Consider the following 18,530-nt stretch of genomic DNA (forward strand, 5'->3'; position numbering starts at 1 on the left):
AATTTTCCCAGATTCTCAGTTGAGGATTTTTGCAGCTGGAAGTTACCTCAGAAACCCTGTTAATTCGAAATGTATTGAGCGATTCGCAAAACAGAAAGCATTTAACACGGAACACAAACAAAACTGGCAAACCAAATGCATTTTCAGACACAGCGAGCATGAATGCAAAATGTGAGACAGGCCGGGGGCATGAGTCATAAAGTAATCTCACAACTAACAACAGGGCAATTCCAAACTGCTCTTTCAAACATACTGGAGCCTGAGTGCACCACCACTTCCCAGACAATGCTGAAAAGAGAGAAAGAAAGAACACAATAAGAATGGGCCATAAAAAAGTGAATTTCACCAATCACAGACTGGATTAGATTACCTTTCCCTTCCGATGTCCGCAGGACGGAAATGAAGGAAATGGGAGAAATTCAATAACATGTGACATCGCAATTCATTGGAACGATTTTCCCATTGGCCATAAAACAAAATAACGACGAGTCGTGCCACCGCAGGACTTTGTTTCACAACAGCAATGAAATCACAGTCGACATTCGGTTCCAGTAAACGCTCAACTTGCCTGCGACAGCAGAGCTGTTTGCGATTTTCCACGCAGGAGGCGAACACGATCATGACAGCACAGACACCGGAAAAGTTGGGACTTTGCCACACCACAGTTCATTGCCCGGGAAGCAAACCCAATTTTCTTCGGTTTTAAACAGAAATGCAGCAGAAGTCGAAACAGCATTTTAACAAGCTGCGTCGTTGGAAACGATCAGCAGAAATGGCAGCGGTGGGATTCGAACCCACGCCTCTGTCGAGACGGGAGCCTTAATCCAGCGCCTTAGACCGCTCGGCCACACTACCAGCCAGCCGCGCTGCATCACTTTCTTGCACTTCCAATTGTGCTCCTGCATAACAACCGATGCAAAGCCACGTGAAAAGGGTTCCATGGTCCCTCTCCGACTCGCACAACTGCTGGGATGTGCCCGTCTACAATATCAATTTCGCAGCAGATAATGATAGCCCATCAATCCAGACAACTATCAATGGTAAGCTGAGTCTATCTTCTCAGAATCTTTTCAACTACAAATGTATCTGTGAGTGCGTGAGAACATGCGATCGGTTATGATTTGGTCAAATTACCATGAGCTGCTTGACATTACTGCAATTTCGATTCTTGCTTTGCTAAATGATTTCACCCTTTGATCGAAACAGGACAACTTTCACGTTTACACGGAACATGAAACACACCGGACTACCGGGAAAATGCACAAAGCTGAGCAGGCCGTGTTCCACATCATACCGCGCAGCATCGTTTCAGTCACTGTTTTGCAGAATAAGAGTCCCAAAGAATGTTCTCCACCCTAAAACCGGAGGTAGCATTACAATCCGAGAACGACAGATCACATTGTGAGGATGCTCTGACCTCGGAGCCGGTTCGAGATGACACTTTCCTTGCCTTTTTGCCTTACCCGTGCAATTCGCTGCAGAGATGTTCACACCTGGATATGAGCCACATGGATACCAACTGAGTCGACGAGAAGCGACTCAATAAATTTTGCTAAACTCCACGGTGCTGATTAGAAATGCAGTTTCTGTTCACATCAATCTAAAAGCCAGTTTCTGAACATAGTAACAGAAGTCAAAAGGTAATTAGCTCACCCCACCCCCACTCCGGAAGAGGTGCTAACTGCCCTTGAGTGCTTTTTTGTTCTCGATGTGAAGAGCTCTCACGCCTGAGTCACCTTCACACGTCTCTGGTTGCTGAGTGAATCACAAAGAAGGAATTTCACCAGAGCTGCAACTGCCTCACTTCCCCACTCGCCCTCCCAGTTTACATTTTCCTGCTCGTCAGTGATTGAAAGAAAACCAAATGGATGCGATGTCATTCTGTAGCCTCTCTGTCGATTCCTCCGTTTCAGTTCCAACGTGGTTAGATCTCGGGCCGCTATCAAAGCACAGGTCCAGAGGTTCTCTGAGAGTGTAATTTCTTTCATTGCTGTTGCTAATTGAATGAGCCACTAACGTGCGAACTGCTCCAAAACATGATTCAGGACCTCTGGTAACAACTCACGCACGTTGAATACCGACAGACCGCTTCCAAATGATGTCCTTCATAGACGACTTTGGGGGTACATTTGACAGACAGACTAGTTCAGGAATCCGCGGTGCGCTGTGACACCAGCGCATCAGCTTCTTCCCTGTCTTGAAAACGGGCCGCCTGCGCAAGGAATGCAAGTGCGATACTGATTTTCGTGGAAGGATCAGAAGGCGATAACTACACTCTCAAACAGAATGGCATATGATCACAATCAGGTTGGAGAAAAACTTTACAATGCTTTGCACAGTAATTAAATGGAGTTGCATTACATTTCACTACGAGAGCAGATTTGTTCAAGCAAATTCGAAGGCAGGTTTGCAGATGGGAAAGCAAGCAAGCAAACTCCGCTCCTGTCCATGTAAGATGCTGCAGTTGAAGAACAAAGCAGTTTCTGCCCAGTTTCGAACTGGGGACCTTCCGCGCGTAAGGCGAACGTGATGACCACTACACCACAGAAACAAGGCGCAGTCGCCACTGCTCAGGCTCAGTGGCACCCAGCACTGAAAGTTGAAGCCATTTTACCTTTCACCTTTCTGTTTCCAATCGCTCGTTGTTTAATGGGACTTCTTTAATTTTGGCTATGTGGTGAGCATGGACGAGATACACCGAAGTATCTGTTTCCACGCGGTGTGCGCCAATAACATTGTGTTGCTTACACCGGCTGTAAAGGATTACTTTTTAGCGGAGCTGGCCGTCGCAGTCTGTGGCACAATCATTTAGTCTGTTCGACTGCTCACGGGAAAGGTAGCGTTGTAAGACACTGCAGAAACGAACGACTTCCTTACTTTTGCTCCGACTGACCATACTCCGGGAAATTTTCCCAGATTCTCAGTTGAGGATTTTTGCAGCTGGAAGTTACCTCAGAAACCCTGTTAATTCGAAATGTATTGAGCGATTCGCAAAACAGAAAGCATTTAACACGGAACACAAACAAAACTGGCAAACCAAATGCATTTTCAGACACAGCGAGCATGAATGCAAAATGTGAGACAGGCCGGGGGCATGAGTCATAAAGTAATCTCACAACTAACAACAGGGCAATTCCAAACTGCTCTTTCAAACATACTGGAGCCTGAGTGCACCACCACTTCCCAGACAATGCTGAAAAGAGAGAAAGAAAGAACACAATAAGAATGGGCCATAAAAAAGTGAATTTCACCAATCACAGACTGGATTAGATTACCTTTCCCTTCCGATGTCCGCAGGACGGAAATGAAGGAAATGGGAGAAATTCAATAACATGTGACATCGCAATTCATTGGAACGATTTTCCCATTGGCCATAAAACAAAATAACGACGAGTCGTGCCACCGCAGGACTTTGTTTCACAACAGCAATGAAATCACAGTCGACATTCGGTTCCAGTAAACGCTCAACTTGCCTGCGACAGCAGAGCTGTTTGCGATTTTCCACGCAGGAGGCGAACACGATCATGACAGCACAGACACCGGAAAAGTTGGGACTTTGCCACACCACAGTTCATTGCCCGGGAAGCAAACCCAATTTTCTTCGGTTTTAAACAGAAATGCAGCAGGAGTCGAAACAGCATTTTAACAAGCTGCGTCGTTGGAAACGATCAGCAGAAATGGCAGCGGTGGGATTCGAACCCACGCCTCTGTCGAGACTGGAGCCTTAATCCAGCGCCTTTGACCGCTCGGCCACACTACCAGCCAGCCGCGCTGCATCATTTTCTTGCACTTCCAATTGTGCTCCTGCATAACAACCGATGCAAGGCCACGTGAAAAGCGTTCCATGGTCCCTCTCCGACTCGCACAACTGCTGGGATGTGCCCGTCTACAATATCAATTTCGCAGCAGATAATGATAGCCCATCAATCCAGACAACTATCAATGGTAAGCTGAGTCTATCTTCTCAGAATCTTTTCAACTACAAATGTATCTGTGAGTGCGTGAGAACATGCGATCGGTTATGATTTGGTCAAATTACCATGAGCTGCTTGACATTACTGCAATTTCGATTCTTGCTTTGCTAAATGATTTCACCCTTTGATCGAAACAGGACAACTTTCACGTTTACACGGAACATGAAACACACCGGACTACCGGGAAAATGCACAAAGCTGAGCAGGCCGTGTTCCACATCATACCGCGCAGCATCGTTTCAGTCACTGTTTTGCAGAATAAGAGTCCCAAAGAATGTTCTCCACCCTAAAACCGGAGGTAGCATTACAATCCGAGAACGACAGATCACATTGTGAGGATGCTCTGACCTCGGAGCCGGTTCGAGATGACACTTTCCTTGCCTTTTTGCCTTACCCGTGCAATTCGCTGCAGAGATGTTCACACCTGGATATGAGCCACATGGATACCAACTGAGTCGACGAGAAGCGACTCAATAAATTTTGCTAAACTCCACGGTGCTGATTAGAAATGCAGTTTCTGTTCACATCAATCTAAAAGGCAGTTTCTGAACATAGTAACAGAAGTCAAAAGGTAATTAGCTCACCCCACCCCCACTCCGGAAGAGGTGCTAACTGCCCTTGAGTGCTTTTTTGTTCTCGATGTGAAGAGCTCTCACGCCTGAGTCACCTTCACACGTCTCTGGTTGCTGAGTGAATCACAAAGAAGGAATTTCACCAGAGCTGCAACTGCCTCACTTCCCCACTCGCCCTCCCAGTTTACATTTTCCTGCTCGTCAGTGATTTAAAGAAAACCAAATGGATGCGATGTCATTCTGTAGCCTCTCTGTCGATTCCTCCGTTTCAGTTCCAACGTGGTTAGATCTCGGGCCGCTATCAAAGCACAGGTCCAGAGGTTCTCTGAGAGTGTAATTTCTTTCATTGCTGTTGCTAATTGAATGAGCCACTAACGTGCGAACTGCTCCAAAACATGATTCAGGACCTCTGGTAACAACTCACGCACGTTGAATACCGACAGACCGCTTCCAAATGGTGTCCTTCATAGACGACTTTGGGGGTACATTTGACAGACAGACTAGTTCAGGAATCCGCGGTGCGCTGTGACACCAGCGCATCAGCTTCTTCCCTGTCTTGAAAACGGGCCGCCTGCGCAAGGAATGCAAGTGCGATACTGATTTTCGTGGAAGGATCAGAAGGCGATAACTACACTCTCAAACAGAATGGCATATGATCACAATCAGGTTGGAGAAAAACTTTACAATGCTTTGCACAGTAATTAAATAGAGTTGCATTACATTTCACTACGAGAGCAGATTTGTTCATGCAAATTCGAAGGCAGGTTTGCAGATGGGAAAGCAAGCAAGCAAACTCCGCTCCTGTCCATGTAAGATGCTGCAGTTGAAGAACAAAGCAGTTTCTGCCCAGTTTCGAACTGGGGACCTTTCGCGCGTAAGGCGAACGTGATGACCACTACACTACAGAAACAAGGCGCAGTCGTCACTGCTCAGGCTCAGTGGCACCCAGCACTGAAAGTTGAAGCCATTTTACCTTTCACCTTTCTGTTTCCAATCGCTCGTTGTTTAATGGGACTTCTTTAATTTTGGCTATGTGGTGAGCATGGACGAGATACACCGAAGTATCTGTTTCCACGCGGTGTGCGCCAATAACATTGTGTTGCTTACACCGGCTGTAAAGGATTACTTTTTAGCGGAGCTGGCCGCCGCAGTCTGTGGCACAATCATTTAGTCTGTTCGACTGCTCACGGGAAAGGTAGCGTTGTAAGACACTGCAGAAACGAACGACTTCCTTACTTTTGCTCCGACTGACCATACTCCGGGAAATTTTCCCAGATTCTCAGTTGAGGATTTTTGCAGCTGGAAGTTACCTCAGAAACCCTGTTAATTCGAAATGTATTGAGCGAATCGCAGAACAGAAAGCATTTAACACGGAACACAAACAAAACTAGCAAACCAAATGCATTTTCAGACACAGCGAGCATGAATGCAAAATGTGAGACAGGCCGGGGGCATGAGTCATAAAGTAATCTCACAACTAACAACAGGGCAATTCCAAACTGCTCTTTCAAACATACTGGAGCCTGAGTGCACCACCACTTCCCAGACAATGCTGAAAAGAGAGAAAGAAAGAACACAATAAGAATGGGCCATAAAAAGTGAATTTCACCAATCACAGACTGGATTAGATTACCTTTCCCTTCCGATGTCTGCAGGACGGAAATGAAGGAAATGGGAGAAATTCAATAACATGTGACATCGCAATTCATTGGAACGATTTTCCCATTGGCCATAAAACAAAATAACGACGAGTCGTGCCACCGCAGGACTTTGTTTCACAACAGCAATGAAATCACAGTCGACATTCGGTTCCAGTAAACGCTCAACTTGCCTGCGACAGCAGAGCTGTTTGCGATTTTCCACGCAGGAGGCGAACACGATCATGACAGCACAGACACCGGAAAAGTTGGGACTTTGCCACACCACAGTTCATTGCCCGGGAAGCAAACCCAATTTTCTTCGGTTTTAAACAGAAATGCAGCAGAAGTCGAAACAGCATTTTAACAAGCTGCGTCGTTGGAAACGATCAGCAGAAATGGCAGCGGTGGGATTCGAACCCACGCCTCTGTCGAGACGGGAGCCTTAATCCAGCGCCTTAGACCGCTCGGCCACACTACCAGCCAGCCGCGCTGCATCACTTTCTTGCACTTCCAATTGTGCTCCTGCATAACAACCGATGCAAAGCCACGTGAAAAGGGTTCCATGGTCCCTCTCCGACTCGCACAACTGCTGGGATGTGCCCGTCTACAATATCAATTTCGCAGCAGATAATGATAGCCCATCAATCCAGACAACTATCAATGGTAAGCTGAGTCTATCTTCTCAGAATCTTTTCAACTACAAATGTATCTGTGAGTGCGTGAGAACATGCGATCGGTTATGATTTGGTCAAATTACCATGAGCTGCTTGACATTACTGCAATTTCGATTCTTGCTTTGCTAAATGATTTCACCCTTTGATCGAAACAGGACAACTTTCACGTTTACACGGAACATGAAACACACCGGACTACCGGGAAAATGCACAAAGCTGAGCAGGCCGTGTTCCACATCATACCGCGCAGCATCGTTTCAGTCACTGTTTTGCAGAATAAGAGTCCCAAAGAATGTTCTCCACCCTAAAACCGGAGGTAGCATTACAATCCGAGAACGACAGATCACATTGTGAGGATGCTCTGACCTCGGAGCCGGTTCGAGATGACACTTTCCTTGCCTTTTTGCCTTACCCGTGCAATTCGCTGCAGAGATGTTCACACCTGGATATGAGCCACATGGATACCAACTGAGTCGACGAGAAGCGACTCAATAAATTTTGCTAAACTCCACGGTGCTGATTAGAAATGCAGTTTCTGTTCACATCAATCTAAAAGGCAGTTTCTGAACATAGTAACAGAAGTCAAAAGGTAATTAGCTCACCCCACCCCCACTCCGGAAGAGGTGCTAACTGCCCTTGAGTGCTTTTTTGTTCTCGATGTGAAGAGCTCTCACGCCTGAGTCACCTTCACACGTCTCTGGTTGCTGAGTGAATCACAAAGAAGGAATTTCACCAGAGCTGCAACTGCCTCACTTCCCCACTCGCCCTCCCAGTTTACATTTTCCTGCTCGTCAGTGATTTAAAGAAAACCAAATGGATGCGATGTCATTCTGTAGCCTCTCTGTCGATTCCTCCGTTTCAGTTCCAACGTGGTTAGATCTCGGGCCGCTATCAAAGCACAGGTCCAGAGGTTCTCTGAGAGTGTAATTTCTTTCATTGCTGTTGCTAATTGAATGAGCCACTAACGTGCGAACTGCTCCAAAACATGATTCAGGACCTCTGGTAACAACTCACGCACGTTGAATACCGACAGACCGCTTCCAAATGATGTCCTTCATAGACGACTTTGGGGGTACATTTGACAGACAGACTAGTTCAGGAATCCGCGGTGCGCTGTGACACCAGCGCATCAGCTTCTTCCCTGTCTTGAAAACGGGCCGCCTGCGCAAGGAATGCAAGTGCGATACTGATTTTCGTGGAAGGATCAGAAGGCGATAACTACACTCTCAAACAGAATGGCATATGATCACAATCAGGTTGGAGAAAAACTTTACAATGCTTTGCACAGTAATTAAATGGAGTTGCATTACATTTCACTACGAGAGCAGATTTGTTCAAGCAAATTCGAAGGCAGGTTTGCAGATGGGAAAGCAAGCAAGCAAACTCCGCTCCTGTCCATGTAAAATGCTGCAGTTGAAGAACAAAGCAGTTTCTGCCCAGTTTCGAACTGGGGACCTTTCGCGCGTAAGGCGAACGTGATGACCACTACACTACAGAAACAAGGCGCAGTCGCCACGGCTCAGGCTCAGTGGCACCCAGCACTGAAAGTTGAAGCCATTTTACCTTTCACCTTTCTGTTTCCAATCGCTCGTTGTTTAATGGGACTTCTTTAATTTTGGCTATGTGGTGAGCATGGACGAGATACACCGAAGTATCTGTTTCCATGCGGTGTGCGCCAATAACATTGTGTTGCTTACACCGGCTGTAAAGGATTACTTTTTAGCGGAGCTGGCCGCCGCAGTCTGTGGCACAATCATTTAGTCTGTTCGACTGCTCACGGGAAAGGTAGCGTTGTAAGACACTGCAGAAACGAACGACTTCCTTACTTTTGCTCCGACTGACCATACTCCGGGAAATTTTCCCAGATTCTCAGTTGAGGATTTTTGCAGCTGGAAGTTACCTCAGAAACCCTGTTAATTCGAAATGTATTGAGCGAATCGCAAAACAGAAAGCATTTAACACGGAACACAAACAAAACTGGCAAACCAAATGCATTTTCAGACACAGCGAGCATGAATGCAAAATGTGAGACAGGCCGGGGGCATGAGTCATAAAGTAATCTCACAACTAACAACAGGGCAATTCCAAACTGCTCTTTCAAACATACTGGAGCCTGAGTGCACCACCACTTCCCAGACAATGCTGAAAAGAGAGAAAGAAAGAACACAATAAGAATGGGCCATAAAAAAGTGAATTTCACCAATCACAGACTGGATTAGATTACCTTTCCCTTCCGATGTCCGCAGGACGGAAATGAAGGAAATGGCAGAAATTCAATAACATGTGACATCGCAATTCATTGGAACGATTTTCCCATTGGCCATAAAACAAAATAACGACGAGTCGTGCCACTGCAGGACTTTGTTTCACAACAGCAATGAAATCACAGTCGACATTCGGTTCCAGTAAACGCTCAACTTGCCTGCGACAGCAGAGCTGTTTGCGATTTTCCACGCAGGAGGCGAACACGATCATGACAACACAGACACCGGAAAAGTTGGGACTTTGCCACACCACAGTTCATTGCCCGGGAAGCAAACCCAATTTTCTTCGGTTTTAAACAGAAATGCAGCAGGAGTCGAAACAGCATTTTAACAAGCTGCGTCGTTGGAAACGATCAGCAGAAACGGCAGCGGTGGGATTCGAACCCACGCCTCTGTCGAGACTGGAGCCTTAATCCAGCGCCTTAGACCGCTCGGCCACACTACCAGCCAGCCGCGCTGCATCATTTTCTTGCACTTCCAATTGTGCTCCTGCATAACAACCGATGCAAAGCCACGTGAAAAGGGTTCCATGGTCCCTCTCCGACTCGCACAACTGCTGGGATGTGCCCGTCTACAATATCAATTTCGCAGCAGATAATGATAGCCCATCAATCCAGACAACTATCAATGGTAAGCTGAGTCTATCTTCTCAGAATCTTTTCAACTACAAATGTATCTGTGAGTGCGTGAGAACATGCGATCGGTTATGATTTGGTCAAATTACCATGAGCTGCTTGACATTACTGCAATTTCGATTCTTGCTTTGCTAAATGATTTCACCCTTTGATCGAAACAGGACAACTTTCACGTTTACACGGAACATGAAACACACCGGACTACCGGGAAAATGCACAAAGCTGAGCAGGCCGTGTTCCACATCATACCGCGCAGCATCGTTTCAGTCACTGTTTTGCAGAATAAGAGTCCCAAAGAATGTTCTCCACCCTAAAACCGGAGGTAGCATTACAATCCGAGAACGACAGATCACATTGTGAGGATGCTCTGACCTCGGAGCCGGTTCGAGATGACACTTTCCTTGCCTTTTTGCCTTACCCGTGCAATTCGCTGCAGAGATGTTCACACCTGGATATGAGCCACATGGATACCAACTGAGTCGACGAGAAGCGACTCAATAAATTTTGCTAAACTCCACGGTGCTGATTAGAAATGCAGTTTCTGTTCACATCAATCTAAAAGGCAGTTTCTGAACATAGTAACAGAAGTCAAAAGGTAATTAGCTCACCCCACCCCCACTCCGGAAGAGGTGCTAACTGCCCTTGAGTGCTTTTTTGTTCTCGATGTGAAGAGCTCTCACGCCTGAGTCACCTTCACACGTCTCTGGTTGCTGAGTGAATCACAAAGAAGGAATTTCACCAGAGCTGCAACTGCCTCACTTCCCCACTCGCCCTCCCAGTTTACATTTTCCTGCTCGTCAGTGATTTAAAGAAAACCAAATGGATGCGATGTCATTCTGTAGCCTCTCTGTCGATTCCTCCGTTTCAGTTCCAACGTGGTTAGATCTCGGGCCGCTATCAAAGCACAGGTCCAGAGGTTCTCTGAGAGTGTAATTTCTTTCATTGCTGTTGCTAATTGAATGAGCCACTAACGTGCGAACTGCTCCAAAACATGATTCAGGACATCTGGTAACAACTCACGCACGTTGAATACCGACAGACCGCTTCCAAATGATGTCCTTCATAGACGACTTTGGGGGTACATTTGACAGACAGACTAGTTCAGGAATCCGCGGTGCGCTGTGACACCAGCGCATCAGCTTCTTCCCTGTCTTGAAAACGGGCCGCCTGCGCAAGGAATGCAAGTGCGATACTGATTTTCGTGGAAGGATCAGAAGGCGATAACTACACTCTCAAACAGAATGGCACATGATCACAATCAGGTTGGAGAAAAACTTTACAATGCTTTTCACAGTAATTAAATGGAGTTGCATTACATTTCACTACGAGAGCAGATTTGTTCAAGCAAATTCGAAGGCAGGTTTGCAGATGGGAAAGCAAGCAAGCAAACTCCGCTCCTGTCCATGTAAAATGCTGCAGTTGAAGAACAAAGCAGTTTCTGCCCAGTTTCGAACTGGGGACCTTTCGCGCGTAAGGCGAACGTGATGACCACTACACTACAGAAACAAGGCGCAGTCGCCACTGCTCAGGCTCAGTGGCACCCAGCACTGAAAGTTGAAGCCATTTTACCTTTCACCTTTCTGTTTCCAATCGCTCGTTGTTTAATGGGACTTCTTTAATTTTGGCTATGTGGTGAGCATGGACGAGATACACCGAAGTATCTGTTTCCACGCGGTGTGCGCCAATAACATTGTGTTGCTTACACCGGCTGTAAAGGATTACTTTTTAGCGGAGCTGGCCGCCGCAGTCTGTGGCACAATCATTTAGTCTGTTCGACTGCTCACGGGAAAGGTAGCGTTGTAAGACACTGCAGAAACGAACGACTTCCTTACTTTTGCTCCGACTGACCATACTCCGGGAAATTTTCCCAGATTCTCAGTTGAGGATTTTTGCAGCTGGAAGTTACCTCAGAAACCCTGTTAATTCGAAATGTATTGAGCGATTCGCAAAACAGAAAGCATTTAACACGGAACACAAACAAAACTGGCAAACCAAATGCATTTTCAGACACAGCGAGCATGAATGCAAAATGTGAGACAGGCCGGGGGCATGAGTCATAAAGTAATCTCACAACTAACAACAGGGCAATTCCAAACTGCTCTTTCAAACATACTGGAGCCTGAGTGCACCACCACTTCCCAGACAATGCTGAAAAGAGAGAAAGAAAGAACACAATAAGAATGGGCCATAAAAAGTGAATTTCACCAATCACAGACTGGATTAGATTACCTTTCCCTTCCGATGTCTGCAGGACGGAAATGAAGGAAATGGGAGAAATTCAATAACATGTGACATCGCAATTCATTGGAACGATTTTCCCATTGGCCATAAAACAAAATAACGACGAGTCGTGCCACCGCAGGACTTTGTTTCACAACAGCAATGAAATCACAGTCGACATTCGGTTCCAGTAAACGCTCAACTTGCCTGCGACAGCAGAGCTGTTTGCGATTTTCCACGCAGGAGGCGAACACGATCATGACAGCACAGACACCGGAAAAGTTGGGACTTTGCCACACCACAGTTCATTGCCCGGGAAGCAAACCCAATTTTCTTCGGTTTTAAACAGAAATGCAGCAGAAGTCGAAACAGCATTTTAACAAGCTGCGTCGTTGGAAACGATCAGCAGAAATGGCAGCGGTGGGATTCGAACCCACGCCTCTGTCGAGACGGGAGCCTTAATCCAGCGCCTTAGACCGCTCGGCCACACTACCAGCCAGCCGCGCTGCATCACTTTCTTGCACTTCCAATTGTGCTCCTGCATAACAACCGATGCAAAGCCACGTGAAAAGGGTTCCATGGTCCCTCTCCGACTCGCACAACTGCTGGGATGTGCCCGTCTACAATATCAATTTCGCAGCAGATAATGATAGCCCATCAATCCAGACAACTATCAATGGTAAGCTGAGTCTATCTTCTCAGAATCTTTTCAACTACAAATGTATCTGTGAGTGCGTGAGAACATGCGATCGGTTATGATTTGGTCAAATTACCATGAGCTGCTTGACATTACTGCAATTTCGATTCTTGCTTTGCTAAATGATTTCACCCTTTGATCGAAACAGGACAACTTTCACGTTTACACGGAACATGAAACACACCGGACTACCGGGAAAATGCACAAAGCTGAGCAGGCCGTGTTCCACATCATACCGCGCAGCATCGTTTCAGTCACTGTTTTGCAGAATAAGAGTCCCAAAGAATGTTCTCCACCCTAAAACCGGAGGTAGCATTACAATCCGAGAACGACAGATCACATTGTGAGGATGCTCTGACCTCGGAGCCGGTTCGAGATGACACTTTCCTTGCCTTTTTGCCTTACCCGTGCAATTCGCTGCAGAGATGTTCACACCTGGATATGAGCCACATGGATACCAACTGAGTCGACGAGAAGCGACTCAATAAATTTTGCTAAACTCCACGGTGCTGATTAGAAATGCAGTTTCTGTTCACATCAATCTAAAAGGCAGTTTCTGAACATAGTAACAGAAGTCAAAAGGTAATTAGCTCACCCCACCCCCACTCCGGAAGAGGTGCTAACTGCCCTTGAGTGCTTTTTTGTTCTCGATGTGAAGAGCTCTCACGCCTGAGTCACCTTCACACGTCTCTGGTTGCTGAGTGAATCACAAAGAAGGAATTTCACCAGAGCTGCAACTGCCTCACTTCCCCACTCGCCCTCCCAGTTTACATTTTCCTGCTCGTCAGTGATTTAAAGAAAACCAAATGGATGCGATGTCATTCTGTAGCCTCTCTGTCGATTCCTCCGTTTCAGTTCCAACGTGGTTAGATCTCGGGCCGCTATCAAAGCACAGGTCCAGAGGTTCTCTGAGAGTGTAATTTCTTTCATTGCTGTTGCTAATTGAATGAGCCACTAACGTGCGAACTGCTCCAAAACATGATTCAGGACCTCTGGTAACAACTCACGCACGTTGAATACCGACAGACCGCTTCCAAATGATGTCCTTCATAGACGACTTTGGGGGTACATTTGACAGACAGACTAGTTCAGGAATCCGCGGTGCGCTGTGACACCAGCGCATCAGCTTCTTCCCTGTCTTGAAAACGGGCCGCCTGCGCAAGGAATGCAAGTGCGATACTGATTTTCGTGGAAGGATCAGAAGGCGATAACTACACTCTCAAACAGAATGGCATATGATCACAATCAGGTTGGAGAAAAACTTTACAATGCTTTTCACAGTAATTAAATGGAGTTGCATTACATTTCACTACGAGAGCAGATTTGTTCAAGCAAATTCGAAGGCAGGTTTGCAGATGGGAAAGCAAGCAAGCAAACTCCGCTCCTGTCCATGTAAAATGCTGCAGTTGAAGAACAAAGCAGTTTCTGCCCAGTTTCGAACTGGGGACCTTTCGCGCGTAAGGCGAACGTGATGACCACTACACTACAGAAACAAGGCGCAGTCGCCACGGCTCAGGCTCAGTGGCACCCAGCACTGAAAGTTGAAGCCATTTTACCTTTCACCTTTCTGTTTCCAATCGCTCGTTGTTTAATGGGACTTCTTTAATTTTGGCGATGTGGTGAGCATGGACGAGATACACCGAAGTATCTGTTTCCACGCGGTGTGCGCCAATAACATTGTGTTGCTTACACCGGCTGTAAAGGATTACTTTTTAGCGGAGCTGGCCGCCGCAGTCTGTGGCACAATCATTTAGTCTGTTCGACTGCTCACGGGAAAGGTAGCGTTGTAAGACACTGCAGAAACGAACGACTTCCTTACTTTTGCTCCGACTGACCATACTCCGGGAAATTTTCCCAGATTCTCAGTTGAGGATTTTTGCAGCTGGAAGTTACCTCAGAAACCCTGTTAATTCGAAATGTATTGAGCGAATCGCAAAACAGAAAGCATTTAACACGGAACACAAACAAAACTGGCAAACCAAATGCATTTTCAGACACAGCGAGCATGAATGCAAAATGTGAGACAGGCCGGGGGCATGAGTCATAAAGTAATCTCACAACTAACAACAGGGCAATTCCAAACTGCTCTTTCAAACATACTGGAGCCTGAGTGCACCACCACTTCCCAGACAATGCTGAAAAGAGAGAAAGAAAGAACACAATAAGAATGGGCCATAAAAAAGTGAATTTCACCAATCACAGACTGGATTAGATTACCTTTCCCTTCCGATGTCCGCAGGACGGAAATGAAGGAAATGGCAGAAATTCAATAACATGTGACATCGCAATTCATTGGAACGATTTTCCCATTGGCCATAAAACAAAATAACGACGAGTCGTGCCACTGCAGGACTTTGTTTCACAACAGCAATGAAATCACAGTCGACATTCGGTTCCAGTAAACGCTCAACTTGCCTGCGACAGCAGAGCTGTTTGCGATTTTCCACGCAGGAGGCGAACACGATCATGACAACACAGACACCGGAAAAGTTGGGACTTTGCCACACCACAGTTCATTGCCCGGGAAGCAAACCCAATTTTCTTCGGTTTTAAACAGAAATGCAGCAGGAGTCGAAACAGCATTTTAACAAGCTGCGTCGTTGGAAACGATCAGCAGAAACGGCAGCGGTGGGATTCGAACCCACGCCTCTGTCGAGACTGGAGCCTTAATCCAGCGCCTTAGACCGCTCGGCCACACTACCAGCCAGCCGCGCTGCATCATTTTCTTGCACTTCCAATTGTGCTCCTGCATAACAACCGATGCAAAGCCACGTGAAAAGGGTTCCATGGTCCCTCTCCGACTCGCACAACTGCTGGGATGTGCCCGTCTACAATATCAATTTCGCAGCAGATAATGATAGCCCATCAATCCAGACAACTATCAATGGTAAGCTGAGTCTATCTTCTCAGAATCTTTTCAACTACAAATGTATCTGTGAGTGCGTGAGAACATGCGATCGGTTATGATTTGGTCAAATTACCATGAGCTGCTTGACATTACTGCAATTTCGATTCTTGCTTTGCTAAATGATTTCACCCTTTGATCGAAACAGGACAACTTTCACGTTTACACGGAACATGAAACACACCGGACTACCGGGAAAATGCACAAAGCTGAGCAGGCCGTGTTCCACATCATACCGCGCAGCATCGTTTCAGTCACTGTTTTGCAGAATAAGAGTCCCAAAGAATGTTCTCCACCCTAAAACCGGAGGTAGCATTACAATCCGAGAACGACAGATCACATTGTGAGGATGCTCTGACCTCGGAGCCGGTTCGAGATGACACTTTCCTTGCCTTTTTGCCTTACCCGTGCAATTCGCTGCAGAGATGTTCACACCTGGATATGAGCCACATGGATACCAACTGAGTCGACGAGAAGCGACTCAATAAATTTTGCTAAACTCCACGGTGCTGATTAGAAATGCAGTTTCTGTTCACATCAATCTAAAAGGCAGTTTCTGAACATAGTAACAGAAGTCAAAAGGTAATTAGCTCACCCCACCCCCACTCCGGAAGAGGTGCTAACTGCCCTTGAGTGCTTTTTTGTTCTCGATGTGAAGAGCTCTCACGCCTGAGTCACCTTCACACGTCTCTGGTTGCTGAGTGAATCACAAAGAAGGAATTTCACCAGAGCTGCAACTGCCTCACTTCCCCACTCGCCCTCCCAGTTTACATTTTCCTGCTCGTCAGTGATTTAAAGAAAACCAAATGGATGCGATGTCATTCTGTAGCCTCTCTGTCGATTCCTCCGTTTCAGTTCCAACGTGGTTAGATCTCGGGCCGCTATCAAAGCACAGGTCCAGAGGTTCTCTGAGAGTGTAATTTCTTTCATTGCTGTTGCTAATTGAATGAGCCACTAACGTGCGAACTGCTCCAAAACATGATTCAGGACATCTGGTAACAACTCACGCACGTTGAATACCGACAGACCGCTTCCAAATGATGTCCTTCATAGACGACTTTGGGGGTACATTTGACAGACAGACTAGTTCAGGAATCCGCGGTGCGCTGTGACACCAGCGCATCAGCTTCTTCCCTGTCTTGAAAACGGGCCGCCTGCGCAAGGAATGCAAGTGCGATACTGATTTTCGTGGAAGGATCAGAAGGCGATAACTACACTCTCAAACAGAATGGCATATGATCACAATCAGGTTGGAGAAAAACTTTACAATGCTTTTCACAGTAATTAAATGGAGTTGCATTACATTTCACTACGAGAGCAGATTTGTTCAAGCAAATTCGAAGGCAGGTTTGCAGATGGGAAAGCAAGCAAGCAAACTCCGCTCCTGTCCATGTAAAATGCTGCAGTTGAAGAACAAAGCAGTTTCTGCCCAGTTTCGAACTGGGGACCTTTCGCGCGTAAGGCGAACGTGATGACCACTACACTACAGAAACAAGGCGCAGTCGCCACTGCTCAGGCTCAGTGGCACCCAGCACTGAAAGTTGAAGCCATTTTACCTTTCACCTTTCTGTTTCCAATCGCTCGTTGTTTAATGGGACTTCTTTAATTTTGGCTATGTGGTGAGCATGGACGAGATACACCGAAGTATCTGTTTCCACGCGGTGTGCGCCAATAACATTGTGTTGCTTACACCGGCTGTAAAGGATTACTTTTTAGCGGAGCTGGCCGCCGCAGTCTGTGGCACAATCATTTAGTCTGTTCGACTGCTCACGGGAAAGGTAGCGTTGTAAGACACTGCAGAAACGAACGACTTCCTTACTTTTGCTCCGACTGACCATACTCCGGGAAATTTTCCCAGATTCTCAGTTGAGGATTTTTGCAGCTGGAAGTTACCTCAGAAACCCTGTTAATTCGAAATGTATTGAGCGATTCGCAAAACAGAAAGCATTTAACACGGAACACAAACAAAACTGGCAAACCAAATGCATTTTCAGACACAGCGAGCATGAATGCAAAATGTGAGACAGGCCGGGGGCATGAGTCATAAAGTAATCTCACAACTAACAACAGGGCAATTCCAAACTGCTCTTTCAAACATACTGGAGCCTGAGTGCACCACCACTTCCCAGACAATGCTGAAAAGAGAGAAAGAAAGAACACAATAAGAATGGGCCATAAAAAAGTGAATTTCACCAATCACAGACTGGATTAGATTACCTTTCCCTTCCGATGTCCGCAGGACGGAAATGAAGGAAATGGCAGAAATTCAATAACATGTGACATCGCAATTCATTGGAACGATTTTCCCATTGGCCATAAAACAAAATAACGACGAGTCGTGCCACTGCAGGACTTTGTTTCACAACAGCAATGAAATCACAGTCGACATTCGGTTCCAGTAAACGCTCAACTTGCCTGCGACAGCAGAGCTGTTTGCGATTTTCCACGCAGGAGGCGAACACGATCATGACAGCACAGACACCGGAAAAGTTGGGACTTTGCCACACCACAGTTCATTGCCCGGGAAGCAAACCCAATTTTCTTCGGTTTTAAACAGAAATGCAGCAGGAGTCGAAACAGCATTTTAACAAGCTGCGTCGTTGGAAACGATCAGCAGAAACGGCAGCGGTGGGATTCGAACCCACGCCTCTGTCGAGACTGGAGCCTTAATCCAGCGCCTTAGACCGCTCGGCCACACTACCAGCCAGCCGCGCTGCATCATTTTCTTGCACTTCCAATTGTGCTCCTGCATAACAACCGATGCAAAGCCACGTGAAAAGGGTTCCATGGTCCCTCTCCGACTCGCACAACTGCTGGGATGTGCCCGTCTACAATATCAATTTCGCAGCAGATAATGATAGCCCATCAATCCAGACAACTATCAATGGTAAGCTGAGTCTATCTTCTCAGAATCTTTTCAACTACAAATGTATCTGTGAGTGCGTGAGA

General features: G+C 46.5%; 1 protein-coding gene and 6 non-coding genes across 7 annotated transcripts in view; all 7 read right to left on the bottom strand.

Moving 5' to 3' along the window:
- The window catches only part of LOC148139665 (uncharacterized), a 481,109-nt gene that overhangs the window by 289,955 nt on the left and 172,624 nt on the right, over positions 1 to 18,530 (bottom strand). The window lies entirely within an intron of this gene.
- Positions 3,679 to 3,760, bottom strand: trnal-aag (transfer RNA leucine (anticodon AAG)). Its single transcript has one exon. It is a non-coding gene; the product is annotated as a tRNA-Leu (tRNA).
- Positions 5,384 to 5,456, bottom strand: trnav-uac (transfer RNA valine (anticodon UAC)). Its single transcript has one exon. It is a non-coding gene; the product is annotated as a tRNA-Val (tRNA).
- On the bottom strand, positions 8,288 to 8,360 carry trnav-uac (transfer RNA valine (anticodon UAC)). Its single transcript has one exon. It is a non-coding gene; the product is annotated as a tRNA-Val (tRNA).
- Positions 11,193 to 11,265, bottom strand: trnav-uac (transfer RNA valine (anticodon UAC)). The gene has a single exon. It is a non-coding gene; the product is annotated as a tRNA-Val (tRNA).
- Positions 14,097 to 14,169, bottom strand: trnav-uac (transfer RNA valine (anticodon UAC)). Its single transcript has one exon. It is a non-coding gene; the product is annotated as a tRNA-Val (tRNA).
- trnav-uac (transfer RNA valine (anticodon UAC)) lies at positions 17,002 to 17,074 on the bottom strand. Its single transcript has one exon. It is a non-coding gene; the product is annotated as a tRNA-Val (tRNA).

This window comes from Chiloscyllium plagiosum, unplaced genomic scaffold (assembly GCF_037043375.1).
Source record: "Chiloscyllium plagiosum isolate Xiang-an unplaced genomic scaffold, Cpla_swu_hap1 HiC_scaffold_38, whole genome shotgun sequence".
Lineage (NCBI taxonomy): Eukaryota > Metazoa > Chordata > Chondrichthyes > Orectolobiformes > Hemiscylliidae > Chiloscyllium > Chiloscyllium plagiosum.